A 21,234-nucleotide genomic window follows, 5' to 3' on the forward strand; every position below is an offset into this window, starting at 1 on the left:
CATATTAGTAAAGATATATTCTGGTTTGATATATAGGGACTTGGCTCAAAAGCAGCTTAATTCACCTCTTGCTATGTGAGGCATAAAGCAAGGGCTGAAGGGGTGTTCAGATAAAAGCCTGGTGGACTCACAAGACACACAATGTCCAAAGTGAAAAATTAGACTTGACATAATCCAAAAAACAAAAAATTCTGAACATTTTCAAATTAATTATTGCAGCTGAAGAGTTCATACCAATCTTATCTCTGGGTCATCTGTTAGCTCCAAAATACAACCATGTGCTGGGACCTCTGGATTTCCAATCAAGCAAAACTACATTTGCATAATCCTCAGTAGCTGTTGGAGAGATGATTGCTTAAAAGACATGCAAGAGGACTGCTCAGTGCTCTGTGGTTGGATAATAAGGATACACCAAGTTAGATCAAAATTGTGTTGGTTTGCTAACTTTAACTGCCCCTACATGCCTAATAAAATTTTAGTGCTTCCTTTGTTTGGAGAAACATTCTGAGCTCTTCATCTCATTAATTTGCACTTACTTTAAACTGCACATCTTATTTCCATAATGGAAAGAGTCTTACAAAGTGGAAGTCTGTAAACATTTGAACTCCCAGCCCCAAGTGAAGACACAGAATCAATAAACAGCTCTCCTTTAACCTGGTATTGATATTTTGGGAAATGTAACTCATTCCCATATAGCTGGCCCAGAGTGATGGGATTGGGAGAAATACAAATATTCCTGCAGTAAATAGTCATTCCAGATGTCAGAATATCATCTGAGATTATTGTTAGATGGCTGGCAGCAGAGACATGTCCAAACTGACAGGTATATTCTTATGAGAGTTTATTAAAGCTACAATACAAAAAAAGCCACACATGAAGACGTGTGGAGCATGACAAAGAAAGTTTGGCTCTGGATGAGGAAAGTCTGGCTCTGAAGGGATAGTTTTACAGTGGTACTGATGCAGAACTGGATTAGCTAGGAAGGAGAAGCAGACACACATCTCAGTCCACCTCTGTAAACTGATAAATATACCACACAGGAGTGTCAACATCAGTGCTGCCTGTAAGAAATATATCTATGAAATTTAAAATATGGAGTTAGAACCTTAGGGAATGCTGACAGAAGATTTAAAAAATATATTTTTTGTTTGTGTGGCTGTGAATCTGCACTGAACAAAAATTCTCAGTCACTCATGTTATTGTGACCCGGATGATAAATTATAATTGAGATTATAGCTGTGCAATGACATTCTCTGCCCCTCAGCTGGAGCCTGGCTCTCATGCAAGGACTGTGAATGCTCAAGGCTTTCAGGAAGGGCTCATGCAAACAGTATCTTTCTACTTTTGAAAGGTTTTTGTTTTACAGCAAACCCACATTATTGTCTTTTCTTGGTTTACAGTGGCAGAGTCACTCAGTCATTGCTCAGCCACATGCCTGCCTGAGGGTAATGAAGTATCCTGGAGAAATCTCTCTGAGCAATGAAGAGCAGCCCAAAGAGGGCTATATTTCTAAAAATACATCCAGGGGCTTGTTCACAGTTAGGGATGAAATATCAGGCAGAAAGTCCTTAAGATTTTGTTTGGGTTTTTGTTTGGTCAGTTGTTTTTTTGTTGGTTTTGGTTGGTTGGTTGGTTGGTTGGTTGGTTTTGGTTCACTGGTTGTTTTTTTTTTTTTTGCTGGGGGTCTTTTTTTCTTCCCCAATATTTCCAGTGTTTCCTGCATTTGAGCCAATAATGCTCAGGGTAGATGAATCCATCCTTCTAAATTGTAATAATACTGAAAATTTGAATTTATGCTAACTTCATCCCCATTTCATTTTGCAGAAAACAGAGGAAAAGGAGGTGGAAGGGAATACATATGTCTAATATGAAAAATTGTGTGCATGTAGGACCCAGGTTTAAGCAGTCATGACAGCTAACATACAAGTGTAAGCTTTTTCTTCCATCAAGAATTTTCTTTCAGATCAAGTGGAGGAAGATTGAGAAAATCATAGTACTTTGGCTCATAACAGACTATAATTTCATCTTCTCTAAACAACCAGATGATTATTCTTTTGTGCTTCATTACTTGTGGCCCACCAAAGGCACTTGAAAGATTTAGTCAGCTCACAGAGAAAGGCTTTTTATCCTGCCTGGAGCAATTAACATTTTATCTTTAAAAATCATCCACAGTGGATGGAGAGGGGAATTAAAATTTTCAGAAAGAACTATGAGTATGGCCACTGGTACTATTTATTTATATATATATATATGCATGTGTTTACCTGTCTTGTTCCTGGGCACCCTTAAACAGAGCTCACTTTGAGGAGAAAAAGGGAATTTAATGAATAAACAAATGTCAGAAAGCAAAAGATCACTGTCCTTCTCCATACAATATATACACTTTGTCTTTCCAGAGCATAATTCCCCTGAATAGAAGAAGAGTTAGACAAGCTTTTTTGCAGCAACAAAGCCTCTCCAACAGCCACCATGAGCCCCCACTGATGACAAAACATGCAGCAGTGCAGGCAGTCGGGAGCAGGTCAGTCAGTGCTTGGGTTTCCAGCCTTGGTCAGAGCGGTTCTGGTGCTGGGAACTGTAAATGGGCTGCTGAGACAACCCCAGCAGCCCTGAGAGGGATGGCTTAGTCCTTCAGAAATCTGTATGAAATGGTGTCTCCTGGACAGAGAAGTGCTGCCAACCTCCCACGGGACTGGCAAGGGAAAAGGGAAGGGCTGGGCAGTTACTGCTGCTGCCTCCACCCCAGCTGAGAGGAGAATCACTGCTCCACCTTGCTCTCCACGTTGACCCTGGTATCTTAGGATGAAACACATCCTATTCCTTCTGAAACACTTTCCTCCTTCCTCCTGTGAAGCAGGTTTTTCCACCTTCTAGGCACAGCTGGTTTCCTCAAAACCCATCTGCCCTGCTGACTATGGCAGGGCAGCAAGTTTTAAAAGCAATAATTGTGGTATTTAACAGGAATATCCTATCAAATCTCAGAAAGCAACGGTTAGTCTGAATAGAAGAGAATAGTAATACAAAACACAAAGGGAACATACCTCTCCTGAAGCTGGTGGGTAATTTAGGGAAGCTGCTTGCTCTCAGAAAGCAAGTGCTACATTCCAGGAATCACATTTATCAGGTCTGAGCAGAGGCTGTGATGCAAAGCTCTCCCATGCTATATGATACGTGTATAGCCCTTCACCTCTCACTGGCTTTACATCTGGGATAAAATTTGTACAGAAAAACCAAGAACTGTGCTTCAAGTAGGCAACTCAGATGTTTGGAGCTACACAGGGAATTTAGGCAACACAGGCATGGATGCAACCACATCAAAGTCAGTGGAAATGGTACACCCTCTTTGCTTGTGTTTGTATTTCTTTTTCCCTTGCCTAAGTGCTGAGATCTTGTGCATCCACATGCCTGAGATCTCTGGGTAACAGGGAGTTTTATTATTTTAACATAGCAGACCTACTCAAAACCATTGTGGTAACACAGCATGTAAGAGACAGAAAAGCTTTAATAAGGTGAGGCAGGGAATGGAAGATGAAGCCAAAGATTAGATGATCTCATTAAGCTCTTTCCCTGAATAACCTGAATAATCCTATGAACCCACAAAGCCAAGACAGCATCGTTTTAGAGAAGCCAAACTGAGGAACAGCGGGAGCTGAGAACACTCGCTGCCTGCAGGCATTGGGGCATCACCAGGAACCCACAGAGGTTTGTGCTCACCTTCCTCCTGTTTCTCAGACACTGTCCATCCTCCTCCCTCTTGATTTTTGATCTGCTTCCTCCCAGCCTTCCACTTTTAACCTTGTTAATCCACATTCTCCACCTTTGCCAGACCCCACTGCAAAAGCTGCTTTCACCAATATTTCTAAGTGTCACTCCCATCTCCCACGTCAACTCCCTCATTTTAATAAATGCTTTTAGTGCATTGCAAAAGGTGCATCCTCCCCTTCTCCTTTGATGCTGCACAGTAAGCACTGACCCTGCACCCTCTTCACCCTTAATCAGGTGCTCTTCTCTCCATCTATCCCACCTGAACTGCTGGAGCTTTTCCTGCTTCTTGCTTCCTGTCCTCTGCTCCTGCTGGGAAAAGGAGCAGTGTTTGTGAGCACAGCAGGCTCACCCCTCAAATCTAGTGAGTGATTTGTGCAGGCTGAATCTGCCAGCAAAACAAACCAGTACCTCCCTCAAACAACTGAAAAGTACGCAAGAGTCATTGCACAAGCAAGGGACAGAAACAGACTGTTAAATTATATTTTCCAGTCCATTTAATTCTGTCCCTTTATAGTTTGTGAAGAAAAGAGACACTTGGAATATTCCAGTTAAAGTAGATTACCAGGGATGTGATTATCAGATATACAGTTCTGTCTCAAGATCTTGTCTGTAATGTTGGTTCATTAACCTGCTGATATATTAAAGACTCATTTATAGGCTCTGAGACAGTTTCATGTCATCTGTTTTCTAGCACAAAACGTTCAGAGAACAAAAGTGTACTGTTCAGTGGTTTAGGAATTTATGTATATTCATGCCATCAACACATCACTTTTAAATAACCCAACTCACTAGAAAGCCCACTTCCAGCTCCTCTACAACACAGAAGGAAACTAAAAATCAGAGCAAAGGCAAAGGAGGCAAAGGAAAGGCAAGGGAGGACACTCATTCATCCGTTCATTCATTCAGCCATTCTTCCATTCACTCCATGCCGGGATGATGCGCAGCTGTCGGCTCCCCTCTGCTGGCAGCGACCCGCGGCCACTGCTGCCGATGGAAACCAGCGGGGCCAGAACTGCCCCAGTGATCACAAAAGGATGTTTTTCCAGGCAGCTGATCAGCTCTTGCAGGACTTTGTGCAAGGGGAAGCTGACAGGAATTGTGACAGCAATTTTCACGAATTCTTTATGCCGAGGCTGGTAACTTATTGCAGGGAGACTGGAGATGCTGCCTAGGTGAGGATGTCTTGACCTTGTTGTTGTAAATGCCAGTGTTTCTGTGATTATAAATTTCTGTGACTACAAATTCTGTGATTATAAATGTTAATCATCATGCCTGAATATTTCCCAGTCTGACCTCAACCTCAGACTGATTCAACATTCTACCAAAACACCTCAGCAACTCCTGTTAATATTGGGAACTGATTTTTTTTTTCCCTCTATACCATTTCCTAATTTATTTTTTTTTTTAATTTTTTTTTTTTTAGCAGTAACTTGAAATTTGGTGGCATACACTCAGGAACTGCTTTATACCAGCAGCTAGAATGTAGGTACCAAAGCCATAAAACTCAGAAACAAACAATGTCTCTCTGCCCATGAGCAGCAAGAGACTTTGGGGCTTGGCAGCAAACTTCATAGTACTCCTGTGAGATTGTATATCCAGCATCTTGTCAAAACGCTGTCCTAAAGGAGATAACAACACCTTTCCTACTGACAGCAGCAACTTAACAGACCTGCGGGGAGAACACGAGTGAGCAGCCCTCCCTCCCACCCAGCCAAGCTCTGAGTGCTTTTGGCAGGTAGCTGCCCAGATGAACAGCCCAGGGCTGCTCTCCAGTTGCATCCTGAAAACAGGGCAGCATCTTCAAAGCTTGACTGTATCATTAAGCAACACCTATAACTGAACCATGCTTTTCTTTTACAGTACCTGGTTAGGGATTAGGGGTTTTTTCTCACCATGGGGATCTCACTACTGACTTCATGAGAGCAGAGCATGATTCCTTAGTAAGGCAAGTGCTTAAAGTCCACCACATATATGAAGGGCTTTTTTTTTTAAGTAGAGGAGGTCTGGTTTGAATCAATCCCCATATAACACAATTAAATATGTCTCACTTACATGGCTCAATGCCAAGAAAGCAAGCTTACCATTACTCATATTATTATTATTTGCATTAAATTATGTATGCCCTTAATAACAGACTCTTAAAATTTTTAAACAGTGGGGATAAAGGTGTCTCCCAGAGGCGCAGAGATGCAGTCCTGAGCTACAAGTTTGTTTGTTCATCATAACATATCACTTTGGAGAACAGGAACAGCCAAAGAGCTAACCTGTGTACCAGGAACAGCATCTCTCAGAGCAACTTTCTATCTGATGGACCAAATGCCACCCCTTTGGCAGAGCTCTGCAGCCCAGAAACACACCTGGGCTGGTTTTCTTCTGGGTGATTTTCTTCTTCTACCACCTAAACTAGCTGGTGTGCTCTGCAGGCAAGGGAACCCCAGTGTTCAATGAGCAACTTCTCAATGGGAGCCCAGATCTAAAACAGAAACAGGCACAGGCACAAAACTCAGGGCTTCTAATCCATCCAAAGGGAAATGAGAATAAAGGCTGCCTTGGTCTTGGAATCTCATTGGATTTTGATCAAAACGTGGCCTGTTTCAACACTTTGTGTGTAATATGGGAGCATTCATGCATAATGCATGTAACATGATGTACTCATAGCATAGAACATGTATATGTTTAATTACATATACTGAGTAAATGAAATTTTCTTAAAATCATTAATGTTTTGTCAAGCAGGGAAATATTTACTATATCAAAATTGCAGAGAACTTTAATTTCATCATTTGCCTGAACACCGAATAGAACCAACATTATCTACAAAGAAACAAGGAAAGAAAAGAAAAATAGTACAAAATGCTGTGTTGGTTGTTTGAATCAAAGTTTCATTAACATTATCAGCTTTATGCAAATTCATAGCTAAGCTACCAATCAAGCACCAAAATAAAAGCCCACAGGAATGCAATGATAAAAGGCTGGCCATGTTGCTTGCTGTCACAAGCTGTCACAAGTCACACAATTACAATCCTTTTACCATTTACAGGCAAACTGCATGGCACAGATGTGATGGATGGGGCTGTTGATTGGGAAGATGCCATGGCTCAACAGAGACACTGTGCATAGTGAATAGACTTAAATGGGAAAATTGTATATGCAGAGAATAGTGTATATTCTGTAATAACTGCCTCTAATGACAGATCCTGCAACAATTTCAGATCTCATTTCAGCAGCCGCTGCCCACAGTCTTGTGGCTGATGAGTTGCTTGATGCGTTACTTGACACAGACATCCGTTTTCAGTAAGTGTGTAATTCCATCCTGCCTTGCCCACTCAGTGGTGGGGATAGATGCCTGGGAAGAGACTTAAACTACTATGGGAGGAGGACAGGCTGAAATAATTTGAAAACCACTTCCACTCCTTAAGTGGCTCTTAGGAATAGAAACCACTGTGGTAATGCAAAACCCACTTGATTATCTTTAGGGACTTTCCTTCAGTGTTGAAAGATTTCTCAAGATGTTTTTGAAGCTCTGATGGAAAGGATTTACAGTGGGAAGGTTGGCCAGGGGTGTCACCTCATTTCTTCAACTAACTATATGATGCAATAAAAAAATGTTTTCTGTTCTTCCAAGCATCAACATAAAATGGTTTCTTTTCAGTTTCATCAAATCTCCATTCAGACAAAGGACCCCAAAAGTCTCTTGGACACAGTAGTTACTGGGATGACTGTTCACAGGCTTTGAGAGGGCAGCCCTCTTTTGCACTTTCCTGGGGCTGTCAGAAATAATTTCCAAACACCAGAGCTACTTGACACTCCAACTGCTACTCTGCACAGGGAGATTAAAAATAGGGCTGTAATAATTTTACTGAAGTTATATCTTGCATGCACTCTCAGTAGAAAGGCAAATAATTGAAATGTTATTAAGAAAGGCTCATTAAAAGTTAGCTGTAGGCAGCCAATCAGGCAGGGTGGTGCTGTAATTTCTTCTTCACATACTATTTAACCTACTTGAGAAAATTCTTTCAAAAATGAGATGAAAACCTGTGCTTTCCATTAGTTTTAGGAAGAGGCAGACAACCACATGGACACAAATCCAGCTTTTAACATTTCTGCTTGCATGTCCACCTCTCAGCTTTCACCAGAGCTTCCAAGAGAGCTCATTGCACTCACCACCCTCAATAAATTTGAACCATTTTTTTTATCTTCCCAAACAAAGTTGCAGACCAGCCATGGGTACACTACACTTGTCAATGCCATGCATTCTCCTGACCTGAGAGAACTGCCTTCATAGTCCCAGCCTCCCACAACATCCATATGTCACTGCTCATCATCTGAGGGCAACAGGGGACACAGAAACTTTGCAAATTAACACAAGAATCCGAGGAAGGGAACACCCTTCCTTGCTTTTCATGCTCCAAATGACCAAAAACATCTCTAGTTCCATGTGGCTAGCACAGGTCTTTCCCATGAGAAATCCTTTTGTGTTTTATAAATAAAGATAAGGTTTGGATGTTATTGAAAACAGTGTCCCAGGACTTGGACGGTGCAGACCTGGCCAGTCAGGCCTAGGGGGAGGTTTTTGACTGACCAATCTGGGTGACTTTTGAAAACTCTATATATATGATGAAATCCAAACAATGAAGGCCTTTTTCCTTCTTGCCACTGAGAACTGACTTCCTTACTCTGCTAGCTGCTCAACAGCGACAGTTCCACAGCAAAAGCCCAAATTTTTTAGCTCAGCTTCCTCTACAGAATAAACTTATTTCTTTCCTGCTTGGGCATTTATTTATACAGTAATAATAAGTCTCTTTTCTCTGCATCTACTACTTGGCAGAGCTTCTCAGCTGTGGGGCCACAAGCAACCGCTACAAGAGTCTGCAGAAAAAGCACAGGATGTGTTTGCAAACACTCCAGTTTATAGGTTCATTTTAGTCATCACTCTCTCTTTATCAGTATGCCCAGTTTTTTGGATTAAAAAATATGATTTCATCCATTATGGAGATACTTCAGGACCAGTGCACCCCTTTTCAAGGGACAGAAAAGGAAAATGGGAAAAAAGTCATATTAAAATTTTAACTCTGGGGATCTGCCAGTTGGTCAGCTTTCCCTCATTCCCCTCATGTGGCCTCATTACCTCACTCCTCCATAGAGCCCCAAAGACACCACTCCCTCTGGAACTCTGCCATGGAGGAAGAGGACAAGGATGAGGAAGAGGAGGACAACAAGGAAGAGGAGAAGAAGGACAAGGACAAGGATGAGGAGGAAGCCTTCAATCACCTGCTTAGCTACTGGTCCACAGGGACTGGAGATGAAAAGTCCTTCTGGCTTCCTTCTTCCCTATTGCTACTACTGCTCCAGACCTTTGTTCTCCAGCAGGTCCCTGCCAGTGTCCTCCCCATCCTGTGTCTCCAAAAGTCCATCCAAGTTACCCCATTGTTATTTCCCAAGGCTGCCAAGCAAACCTGGCATTGCCTATGGTTGGAAAGAAATGTTTCCACAGAGCTTCTTCTCTTCATTGAACACAGCTCCTCACAGTGTGCATGCTGCCACCCATCAAGGAGACCTTCATCATCATCTCACTCACCTTAAAATTGAGAAGGATCCATTTTCTCGGATTTGGCAGCCCTCTTTTTCATTTCTGACTACATTAATAAAGCTTTTAAAGAAATAGCAAAGGAAAGAATTCATGTACTTGTTCTATTTCCTTCAGTGTAGCTTTTATAATAGAGTTTTATGCTAGATTTCAGGACTGGCAAACCAGCTGATTTGGACAGTGGTATGTGTGACATCAGATATCGGCTTAAAGAAGAGCAGATAATTGTAACAGTCAATGCCATTTGGGAGAATTTGTTAAGAAGATCAATAAGAACAGGAGCACTTTGACTTTTCTTATTATGGTTTCTTTGGCAACCCAAGGAAATAACATAGGTAAAATTATAGTCCCATCACGCTTCATGTGCTGACAGTACATAATACATAATTGTGTGCTTCCCACCAGAAAGATTACTCAGTATAATCCCAAACAATCTTTTCTCTCACAATGTTTTAGGTGTTTCATCATTTTCACAGCTTGAAAAGCCCTAAAAAATCAAAGAAGAAAACAAAACCCCTTGAATTGGCTTTTCTATTGCCTGGCTTTGAGAGCTTATGACAGCACCAATTTAGTTTGTCTGGCAGCAATAATCTTAGATTATTCAAAACTAAGAAGTGGGTGTGTAAATCATGCAGTCTTTCCGGAAAGACTTGGTTTTGCAGTTTGTCAGAATCTTTATCCCACTAGAGGATCAACTCCAACACTTCCAGAGCATCCTTACTTCTGGCACAACCTGACTGGCCACTGATTGCAAAGCAGAGGTGGTGGGGCAGCACCTTTCTTTCAGCATGCACTTTCCAGTAGCTATTGGTGTATGCAGTTTGTCAACCCCTTGAGCCTGCTGTCTGTGTTTTTAGTTCTACTGATCTAAAAATTCAAGGACACCCCTTGAAGGGCCTGCAGAAGGTACTCAATGGTACCTGGAGAAGCACAGACATTTTGCTGTGACATTTCTTCCTGAAAGGGGAAGCTGCTGTGCATATAGCACAGCCTGTGCTAGTGTTTGAATGCAGAGTAGCTGCATAAAGCAAGGCAAAAGCTTGCAAAGTTAGCTTCTCAGTTGCAGAGGTAGAGGTCAGGATTCAAAGCTCTCATCCTTCTCCTCCACAGCACCTCCCCAATATTCATACACAGTCCCTGCCTCGCCTCTGCCTCACTCAACACTTTGCCAGTGGGACATAAGTTCCTCTGAGAAAAACGTTTTGGAACCCAAAACAAGTTCAGCTTCTGAATTTTTTATTTTGTACTTCATCTTCCATCCTGGTTTTCTGTACTCATCAGGGTATTTTTTTTTCAGATCTATTTCTCAGGTACATGTTTTTGACGTACTGCCTCAGCTGTAACATCTAGATTTTTGATTGTAAAAAAGCAGGCCCCTTTTTCTTCCTCTAGAGATCTTGTAACTGTGACAGGAGCAAGCACATTTACTGCTTTAATATACTTCATGAATATAATCTCCTTTTCACATTTAGCAGAGTGCACTTCAGATGTCTTTGGGATGTTCTACATTTGTTTTCTCTCTTCTTGTTCTGTTTCTTTCCTAAAGCCAGACTTACCAGAACAAGCTGGCTTGTCTCATTGACCAAGGATCAACGCGAGATTATCTTTCTCCCCTCACAGCCGACACTGCATCTACCTCTGACTTCAGAAATATTTATCAGTTGGTCATTTCATAGACTTTTTTATCTGAACACTATCATGAAAAGCTTAGCAGACACAATACTTTTCATATATCACCTCTTTTAAAGCTGGCTCTTTACATTTGGAGAGACACAAAGACAGCTGAAAGTGATTTTCTGGGGAAAGTTACAGCCATGATTCCAATCACCAGTGGCTTGATGTCATCCACACATTGCGACAGACTTGAAATGGCAGATAAACCTTTATAGTAGGGAGCTGTGGATTTCTTTTTCAGCATGAACAACTTCAGACATTTGGCACCTTATTTCCAATGTTAAAGACCTGAACGTTGTGGAGTGACAGACACACAACAGTTCAGAAGGCAGCTGGGTTTTGGTCGAGAACACTGAAAACTGAGAGTGAAGGCTCCAGCATCCCCTGGTTGGGAGCTGCTGCTGGCTGTGCCCACACAGGAGCATGTTGCTGCAGAGCTCATGGTTTCTATAGCAGCCAGCACTATATAAAAAGCGTGGCTTTCCCTTCACCCAGCTAATCTCCATGTGATGGAAGGGAGCTGAGAGAGAAGAGGCACAAACCTGCAGCTGTGTGTGCTGCAGGTGGGCTCTGAGCAAGCACCATGCTGGGGGCTCTGAGGGGATAACCAAACTAATGTCACACTGATGTCCAGTGGTTATTGGTTTTTATGTTCATTACTATCAGGGGGAAATACCCTGATGTTAAATCCATACCTAACCCTGCTATGCTTCCTAATTGGCTTCTCCAGCCACTCTGTACCAAAACCCATGAGGGCCTCACTGGTTAGAAGATTCTCCCACATGCTGACTCCACCCTACACTGACCCTTCCCCTGACCATGCTTTCTGCACCACTGGCCAACTCTAAAGGCAAGCCAGTTGTAGGGCAAACATGTATGGGTGAAATCTCTGAGGAATAAGGAATGCTTACACCTTGGAATAAAATCTTGCCAATTTACATATTAAGAAAAGAATAAACCCAAAATAATGCCAGCAATGGTGTCTTAGCATCAGTTGCAGAAAGGAAAAGATATCCTTTCCTGGCATATCCTTTAAAGGTCTAAGATCTACCTGCAGCCAGAATACTCAGAAAGGAGCCAAATGTCCAGTTCAGCCAACAGACATTTTGCTTGAGTAAAATCTACTTCTTTGACCAAAAGGTGAGGAAATTACAAACTGACAAGTTTGGATTTTCAAAACACACATGGAGTTGCTGCTATTAAACAAGGAGTGTTACAAAATTGATTTTAATGGGAGAACTCATATTCTGCTGGGTGCCTACATGAACCTCTCCCTCAAGACAGTCATGTACTTTCTGGTATTGTAAATAAGTGAAAAATACTCTCTCCCTGCTGAGTGGCTGTGATGTATTATTTACAGATTCACAGAATATTCTGAGTTGGAAGGGACCCACAAGGGTCATTGAATCCAGCTCTTTACTAACCAGCCCATATGGGGACTGACCTTACAACCTTGGTGGTATTAGCACCATGCTCTAACCAGCTGAGATAATTTCAGGGTCAATAGCAGCTTTTAAAAAGTAAAATTATTCACCATTTAAATATTGAATGTAGATTTGTCTTCAATTTATCTGCATTAATCCTTTTGTCATTAAACCAATTAGTGCCCTAGTTTAGAAAATTCTTCAGGACATAAATTTCCACAGCACAGACGTTTATTTGAACTGTAAACAGAATATGAGGTTGCTATGGTGTGATCTCTTTCTCAAAGTCTATTTACTTCTTCCAGCTAACAACAATCCCAACAGTGGAGTCCATAAAACAGAATGTACAAAGTAAAGCAGCCACCACACACCAAGGCACTAATGAATCTGAACACTCACCACAAACAAAGACATACAAAGATAAACTTTTATAGGTTAAAATTATATTTTTATCTGTATTTGGGGATAAAAGTTTTTCTAAAAAGCAGCAGTTTGAAAAATCTGCTTTGACTGTTGCTGTTTTCTAGTCCTCCTGCAAAATGGTAGGTTTGTGCAAGCTAAGGTATGCAGCCTGGGAGAATATTCACATCATGGAAGGTAATGAGAGCCTGGAGAAACGGAAACAGGCAAAGAGCAAATGAATACAGCACAGAGATGCTTTTTTCAAAATCCCTCTATTAGCCTTTTGCAAGAGTATGGTACCATTTTAACTACAGACCCAGTGCAGGCTATTTCCAAAATGGATATTCTCATTCACCAGCAAAACTTTTAGCTTCTGTAAACTGTTCTCCTGCCAGCATAAGAAGGTTTGGGCTTTTTATTTTATGCTAATGTCATAATTTGTTTTTATCATCAGACTTGCAAAAAAGGCAGTCCAAACACATCCTCAATCCTCCAATTGTCAGGTTCAAGTATATAACAAAACTTTTATGAAGGAAAAATGGCACGAATTAGGAATGTTAACCTTATCAAACAGAAAAAAAGACACACTTCCCTCTAACAAAAGACTGGAAATTTAAGCTTTTTTCTCTGAAGTCCCTCAGCCAACTTCTTCCTTTGCTCTTGGCTAAGGGCCTTTTTAAACTGGAATTAAGTAACAGAATATACCATGCAAAATAATGTAATCATGTCGTACAAACTTCTTCACTAACACAGGGAACATCTATGATTCCCATCCAGAGAGTGGGTCCTGGCACTCTTTTCCTTGTGTAGGTATAGTTATACCTTTGCTTCACAGTAAATCCCATGTTCAACAGCTGCAACAGGACTCCTTTAAGGATATCTCTGCCACCCTACAGGTCATGGAGGTATAGGGAACACATGATTAGGAGCAGGAAGTGTGGATCTTTGAAGTGAAACTGGATGTGGTTAAGGAACCCCAGAGAGGCTAGGGGCTGCCTGCCCTTTCCTGGTCCACAGTGTTGACATTTGTGAGCAGCTGGAGAGTGGGTGCACCTCACCTTCCCCAGCAGCAGCTGAGAACCCCATGGGCTGCGTGTTCCAAGACCACTCCACAGCATAATCCATATAGAGTAAGTGGAGATGACTGGGAGATTTGGTTGAATAACACTCTTAACTGAGTGTCCAGATATGAAGTACTGACACACTCAAGGTGATCTAGTGCAACCTGACAGCCAGATGTTCTTGCCAGTCCCTCCTGCTTTTGTAGAAAGGTACAGGTCTCTTGCAGCTTTGCTATGGATCTGGTGGTCCACCATGGACTTTTCAACTATCCTATGATTTTCTAAATGGCAGTACATGGCTCTACGGGTGATGATCCCACTGATACAACTAATTTTGCACCGGTTAGTCAGTCTTAAACAATTCAGAATACATAAAAAGGATCCTTACCATGCTCAGCAGACAAGAACAAAGATTCGCAAAGTGGTTTTTCTCATGGTTTAATCTACCAAGGACTTGGAATGCTGCAGTAGATCAAGAATTAAAAAGCCCATCTGAATATCCCTATTTTGGTTGCTATTTTTTCCACTCTGATAAAAACATACAGAAGCCTTGAGCAGTCTATCCAGAAACCAAGGACCCAGGCAGCACAATATCTCAGAGCTTGGAGACTCCTGCTGTTAAGCACCAGGAATGGTGGAAGCTGTAGGAGACCTCATCTGATATGGGATCATCATGCTGCCAGGCTCTGTTCTCTGCCCTGGGACTACAGAACCTGGAAACATTTTGGAAACCCTGTTTGTCATTAAAGATTCACCAATCTCACTACATTTCAAGATTAAGTACTTCAGGTCAGATAGGGCAACAATTTTCCACAATCTCAGCTTGGCTGAAGTTTTTCATGATGTCTACACGAAAAAGGCTGGTAGGTGCAGTTATGTCAGCACTGTGATCAGAGCTGGATTTTTAAAGAGAGATACATGATACTCATACTGTACCTGTGTAGATTATGTGGGTAGTTCACACAGAAAGTAGGATAAAGTCTTTCCCTTTTTCGCATTAAGTAAGAAAGCAGCATTTAATCCTAATTCTGCAACTGCATTTTTAGTTGCATGTCTGTCTACTGCTTTGGAAGCTTTCTAAACTTAAGCAGTGACCTAAGCAAAAGGTTTCCTAAAAACTGGGAACTGTCTTGAAAACTGGAATACAGCCCATTCTAAGAGGCAGACTTCCATTCTCTTCATCACACCATAACAAGATCATTAATGAAGCACCTGGTACAGTGAAAATCCGGTCTGAAATTTGTTCAAAGTCTGTTTGGCTGCTCCAGCCCGAAGGTCTGGGGATGCAGCTGTTTTCCTTCCAGTTTTGCCTGTTTGAGTATTCACACGTGAATACTCAAAGTTGCACAACTGAGCTAAAAATACAAAGCTCCAAACACATCCAGGAAGATTTCACATTGTTCTGGCTGTCCATTTCTTCAGGGAGCAAAAGTTTCCAGCCCTAATAGCAAAACAATCAAGCTCTGTACAAACATAGAAGGAATAAGGCTGAACTGAACTACAGAATAGTGCAGGTGATCTAAGAAAACAATGCCAAAACAGACTGTGCACTCCCGGTACACTCTGTTATTTTCCTTTCTAAGTCCCATGGGGCATCTGCCCTGCTGGGCATGAGCAGTGTAAATGGTCAAATCAGGCATGGACAGAGAACAGAGTAGGTCAGGTAAAGGTCTGGCACATCTGTGTAACACAGACAATGCAACTAGTGATCAAATCCCACCCAGTCTGGAGCAGAAAAGGCTGTGAGGAGACTGAAGAGCAGTGTCCCAGTATCTGCAGTCAGGACATTGGAAAAATACAGCCTTAGGCTGCTTAGAGCAGGGCTCAGTGGAGGGATGAAATAAAATGGGCATAAGCTAAAACTGTATAGCCAAAATATCTCCATCACAGAGACAGCCCTGTGGCATTACCCAAAACAGTTGTGCAGTCTCCATCCTTGGAGACTTTCAAGATTTAACAGCATTGAGCCCTGACCAGCTGGTCTGATCTCATAGCTCATGCTCTGAGGAGCACATTGGGCTACAGACATCCAGAGGTCCCTTCCGACCTGAATTCTCCTGATCTCAGGAAATTTACCACCAGATTCTAGTGCATCAAAGAAAAGGCTATACACAAAACCCCCTACATCTAATTATGGGAACATCCTTTAGGGAGGACTTCTTTCCAATCCTCAACAGTCAGAGCTGGACAATATCAGCCTGAAGTGGGATTTAACACTACAGTTAAAAAGGAAACCCACACTAATAGCTGCAACGAAGACACTAAAATCTTTGCTGAAAAGCAGACAAAGCTTGTGATTGACATGTTCAGACAAGGCTTCCCGATTTTAGAATCTGATGGTTACCTTGAAAAAAACTAAGAGGAAGTAGCTAATTTCTTAGCCAACAAAACTTGCAAAGGTGAAGAACATTTTAAAAGCCGAGTGCCACCTTTCATTTAATAGCCAGAAACACAATTTAAAATAAATTTTAGGTATCCTGCTTTGAAAACTTTGTGCAATTTGCCGCAGAGAATTTTTGGTTTCTCACACCAAAACAGAAAGTTCATGTTCTTTATTAATATGGTGAGCAGATGATCAATGAAACAGTGTACTAAAATGCAGATCAACAAATAGACTCTTAGCTGCCAGAGGAGATAGGTAAAAACCACAGAACAATGCAAAAAAACTCTCAAAACCTGAACAGCATCTTGAGCATTGAAATATGCGGATATACATCTGAAATGTTGTAATTCACAGGACAAGATACTTCTGTAAGTACTACAGTGCCACAGGTAGCAGAGAAAGAGGAATCCGAGCCTCTGTAGCATGTGTGAAGCAGCTTCCCTGCTCTGAAAGCTGACACTGAGTGGCTGCAAACCCCAGGAGTGCAGCAATCAGGGCCACTCCAGACCCAGGCACCAAAGTGCTGCCGTGGGTGCTTAGGCAGCACAAAGCACAGCCTCTGCAGAAGCACTCAACCCTTTTAAACCCTGCAATTCTCCTAGACTTGTTAACAAACTGCGAGCCAGCAGCAAGGATGAACAGAATAAAGCCAAGCTCCACTGTGCAGTTACCAGAGCTCCCTGCTGTGGTGAGGATGTGACTCAAACTCAACTCTGACTGACGAAGACCATACAATATTGTTGTCCATACAATATTGCACTTCTTGACAGGATCCAGCCTCTAAGAAACTATGAAATTCTGCAAAATGGCAACAGAAAATATTCCTCAGCCTGTGAGGAACACTACATATATTTCTCGTTCTTTTTCCTAAACCAGATACTTTCAAATCCCTAAGTCACACACTAGCCCTACACTGCTCCTTTCCTGAAATCCCATCACCTGCTCAGGCAGCAGGTTTAAACAGAAGATTCTAATGCAATAGGCCTGCATATTCTATGAAATAGCTGATATTTAATTCTTTTTCAAGTAATAATACTTCTTCAAATAAATAATTTTTGCTTCAAATAAGGAAAACTTCGTATCAGTAGTTAACATATTTTGCAACCTTTATAAAGGGATAAAAAAATCATAACAGATTTCTTACAGTCTGTACTACAGCTTTGGTTTTATTTTGAAGTGTCAGACTCTGTGTCACTGGAAGCAGACATTCCCCCCATGGTGTTTGTATGCTGCCGACGCAACAGACACTTAACTTGCCAGGGTCTATCAGCAGAAATTAAGACCAGAAATAAGTATATTTCTTAAGAAACCCACAGCAAAACTTAATGCATGATGCCTTTAATCAATCATCTACATAACTGCTTATAATGAGTTTCACTCCAAAGTGGTAGTTGGCTGGATTTGTTCTCATTTTGCCTGCATGCAGCCACCCCAGGCACTCTGCTCCTGCCAGACCAAGACATGGCTCACCAGCAGGACCTGTCACCTCCAGGCCTTCTAGAGCCCTCTGTGCTTAATGCCCAGGGCTGATGAAAATGTCACTTCTCTGCTGGGTGCCCAGCGTCCTGTGACTGACCACCTCCCACCCTGCTCTGCCAGCCACTGCCACAGCCCACCTTCCAGCCTGCAACCCTGACTGACCTGACTGATCTTCATTCGTTGGAGGAAGATGATGATGACAAGTCAATTGTCACTATTTGAGGCAGGCAGGAAACACTTCTCACTCTGAAAGATTTCCATGGGGATCTCTTCACTCCTCGTGAAGTGGCAGAGATCTTCTGAATGGTGACCTGTTCTGAAAAGCTGCTCTCCAGAGGGCTGCCCTCTCCTCCAGCTTTTGCTCCTGCCTCTTATTTGCACATGACATATGCACTGCAGCCGGGTTTTTAAATGTGTGTGCTTATTAAATCTCTGCAATATATCATTAACTTTCACAAATGAAAATTGCTTTGTTGTCTATCAAGCCATTATCAGAACCCTCAGAAACTTGTTCCTCACAGATAATGTGATATGGCTGCTCTTCTACTTTTTACAGGTAAGCCTGTTGAGAGACATGCAGGCATCCCATGCAACTTTTCCTAAATTCAGCAGGAGATCTAGGCGTGGGCAAATCCAAAAATCCTTCTAGGTCCCTCTTCCATGGTCTGAGCTGCACAAAATATAGCATGAACATTTGACAACACAGCACTTAATGTTTAGAGTACAAAACTTTTGTAGGAAAGTATTGCAACCCAGTATTGACTTATAAAAAGAAATGCAAACTAACATTGGATGTACACCATATAAGAATTGGATGTAAATGAGAAAATTGGGAAACAGAAACAAGCCAAAAATATTTCAGAACTTATTCCTGCAAGTAAAACCACATGGAAAAATCAGAGCAGAGTCTCACTGACTATGTCAGGTCTCATCCTGGACCAACAGGCACTACCAGCAAAACATTCATCTCCTGTTATTATTTCCCTTCTGTGACTGATGCATTCTTTCAATCCATTTCTACGAAGTTTTTCAGTGTTTCAGAGTAACAAAATCTCTGTCTCCAGTGAAGAGAACCTCTTAAATTTTAAGAAACTTGTTACTATAAATTTCAGGAAAAAACAGTTCAGAAATTGCCCTTGGACAAGGACATCAAATACTGGTGTATAAAACATGATTTTCTTAACTACCTAATATAAATGATCGGTTTTGAGAAATATGTACTTTAAAAATAAGGCAATGCACATAAAGGCAAACATTAGTTAAAGTCTTGCATAACTGATACTGCAATACCCTCTTGTGGTCAAATAAAAAGGTTTTGTCTAAACACCTGAACTTTTTCCTCTATAAAAAGCCTCATTACGCATCTTTTCCTTTGACTCAAAGGAAATAACTACCATATTTTTCCCAGATGAATTTGTAGTGCTTATCATCATTTTCTGGTAAAACCAAAAGACTAACCTAAGCACTGACACTGCTTGTCAAATTAATTAATCACAAAACAAACTTCTAAGCAAAGGCCATCTTCCACAGTGATACTCATAATTATTTTTTAAGTTTCACGTCCCCAGCCAGAAAAAAATCAAGATGTTCTAATCAATTTACATAGATAAAATGTGACATGAAGCCACAATGAACCCAACCTACAGGATGAAAAGATGTACACAGTAAATCAGTTGTACCAATTCAAATAAAGTGCAAAACTAGCAAATGGGAAAAATTAGGGAAACAGTTCAGTATCTGCACCAGGTCTGCTGAGACCATTCAATGGCACAGACATAAAGCACTGCTTGTAATTTTTCTGTGCAGTTTATTTGGTGGCTGCAAGGAGTCATTTGGAAGCTGTCCACAGTACAACAACCAGTTTTAGCTTATTACTGTTTAATTTGCTGAAATTGACTTGAAGGAAGGATCAGTATTAAAATTCTGATCTGATACAGGAACTGTGTACACAAGAATTAAGAGGAACAGACTTTCCATCAGGATCCTTTCCCAACCAGATCAGGAGATAAAATCCCATGCACTCTGATTAATGCATTGGGTCTTCCAAAAGTGCCTCAGATTCCTTTACAGCAATCAGATGCCGCTAAAATACTATTCTTCAACCAGCTGCACACGCTCCAACTTGGACAGGACACTGGAACAAATGCAACAAGATAAGCAGATTCCACAAGAGGAACAGGGACAACTATTAGTCCAGGCTGGAAAACACTTGATTTCTTCACTTCATGATAATGCTATGTGGGTACATGACTTCTTTTGCTTTTTGGCTGAAAGAGATAAAAAACACTATTTAGGTTTCAGTTATCTCAGGAAAAATAGCAAACAAACAAAAAGTCTACTAAAATTTAATTCAAAACCAAAGCAAACATGGGGGATTAAGAATTTACCTTTCTTATGTTATCACAATCTTCAAATTCAGAATAATTTTTCAAAAATTATTGTAGAATCATATAGAATATAATTCTATATATTGTAGAATTATATATTTTAGAAGTATTTCTTGCTCAAACTTGTCTACCTGAAATGTTTGGATTGTTGTATAGTTGTAGCTATTTTAAAAGGAATCATTTACCAAATTCCATATGTGTTTCCCAATACTGCAGGCAAATAAGTTTGCCAAAAACCCCCTGAAGAAGTAGATTCAGAGTTCATTAGCATTTACCAGAAAGACAAAACAAGAGGCTAGAATTCATCTGGAGCTAATCCACCCTACTCAAAAACAAGTCAGTCAAGAATCTCAGAGGAAATTTATACTTGAAATACTCTATTTTCCTGCAAGGTCACAAATACTTGAGGAAGTGAGTTCATACCACAGGAGCCCAACAGGCTGACTGTAAAGACAAACACTGACATTTTGGACACTGTTTTGATAATTCTCACTTTGTATACTAATGACCCTTTAAAGTTACTTTAAAAAATCTCATAGTTGCTTAATATATTCTGCAGTGCTTAGTGCTTAGAAAAGATTTTTTATGATCTCTGACTACCCTTTTTTTAATTTGAAAATAAGAAGCTTTCAGAACAGATTCCTTGAAACACTTTATTTTAACCAAACATCTCTGCCCCAAACAGAGTTCAAGGCCCCAGCAGCTGTCACACTGGGTTTCTGCTCCTTTTCTGGTATATATTCACAAGTCAGACGTTTTCAACAGAGACAGTAAACATGCCAGGAAAACCAGCAGTTTTAAGGAGCTTTTGCTTCTGCTACATAACCACAACAAAAGTCCTCCTGACTTCTCAGCAGCAAGCCCCACAGCACCCTTTGCTATTAAACCAGACTTTATTGTTCTGAGGATTTTGAGTAGAGGCTGATCTCAGCTGCAGTTGCTGTAATCACCTTGTAAGCTAAGAATTTGCTGGTTACGTCTGGAGATCCCATTGCTTCCAATTACAGTCACTTCTCATGAAATTGCTGTTACCATGAAAACCCCCTCAGCGTTCAAGCAATGATGCAACATA

Source organism: Lichenostomus cassidix, chromosome 3 (assembly GCF_008360975.1).
Source record: "Lichenostomus cassidix isolate B80296 chromosome 3, HeHo_3.0, whole genome shotgun sequence".
Taxonomy (NCBI): Eukaryota; Metazoa; Chordata; class Aves; order Passeriformes; family Meliphagidae; genus Lichenostomus; species Lichenostomus cassidix.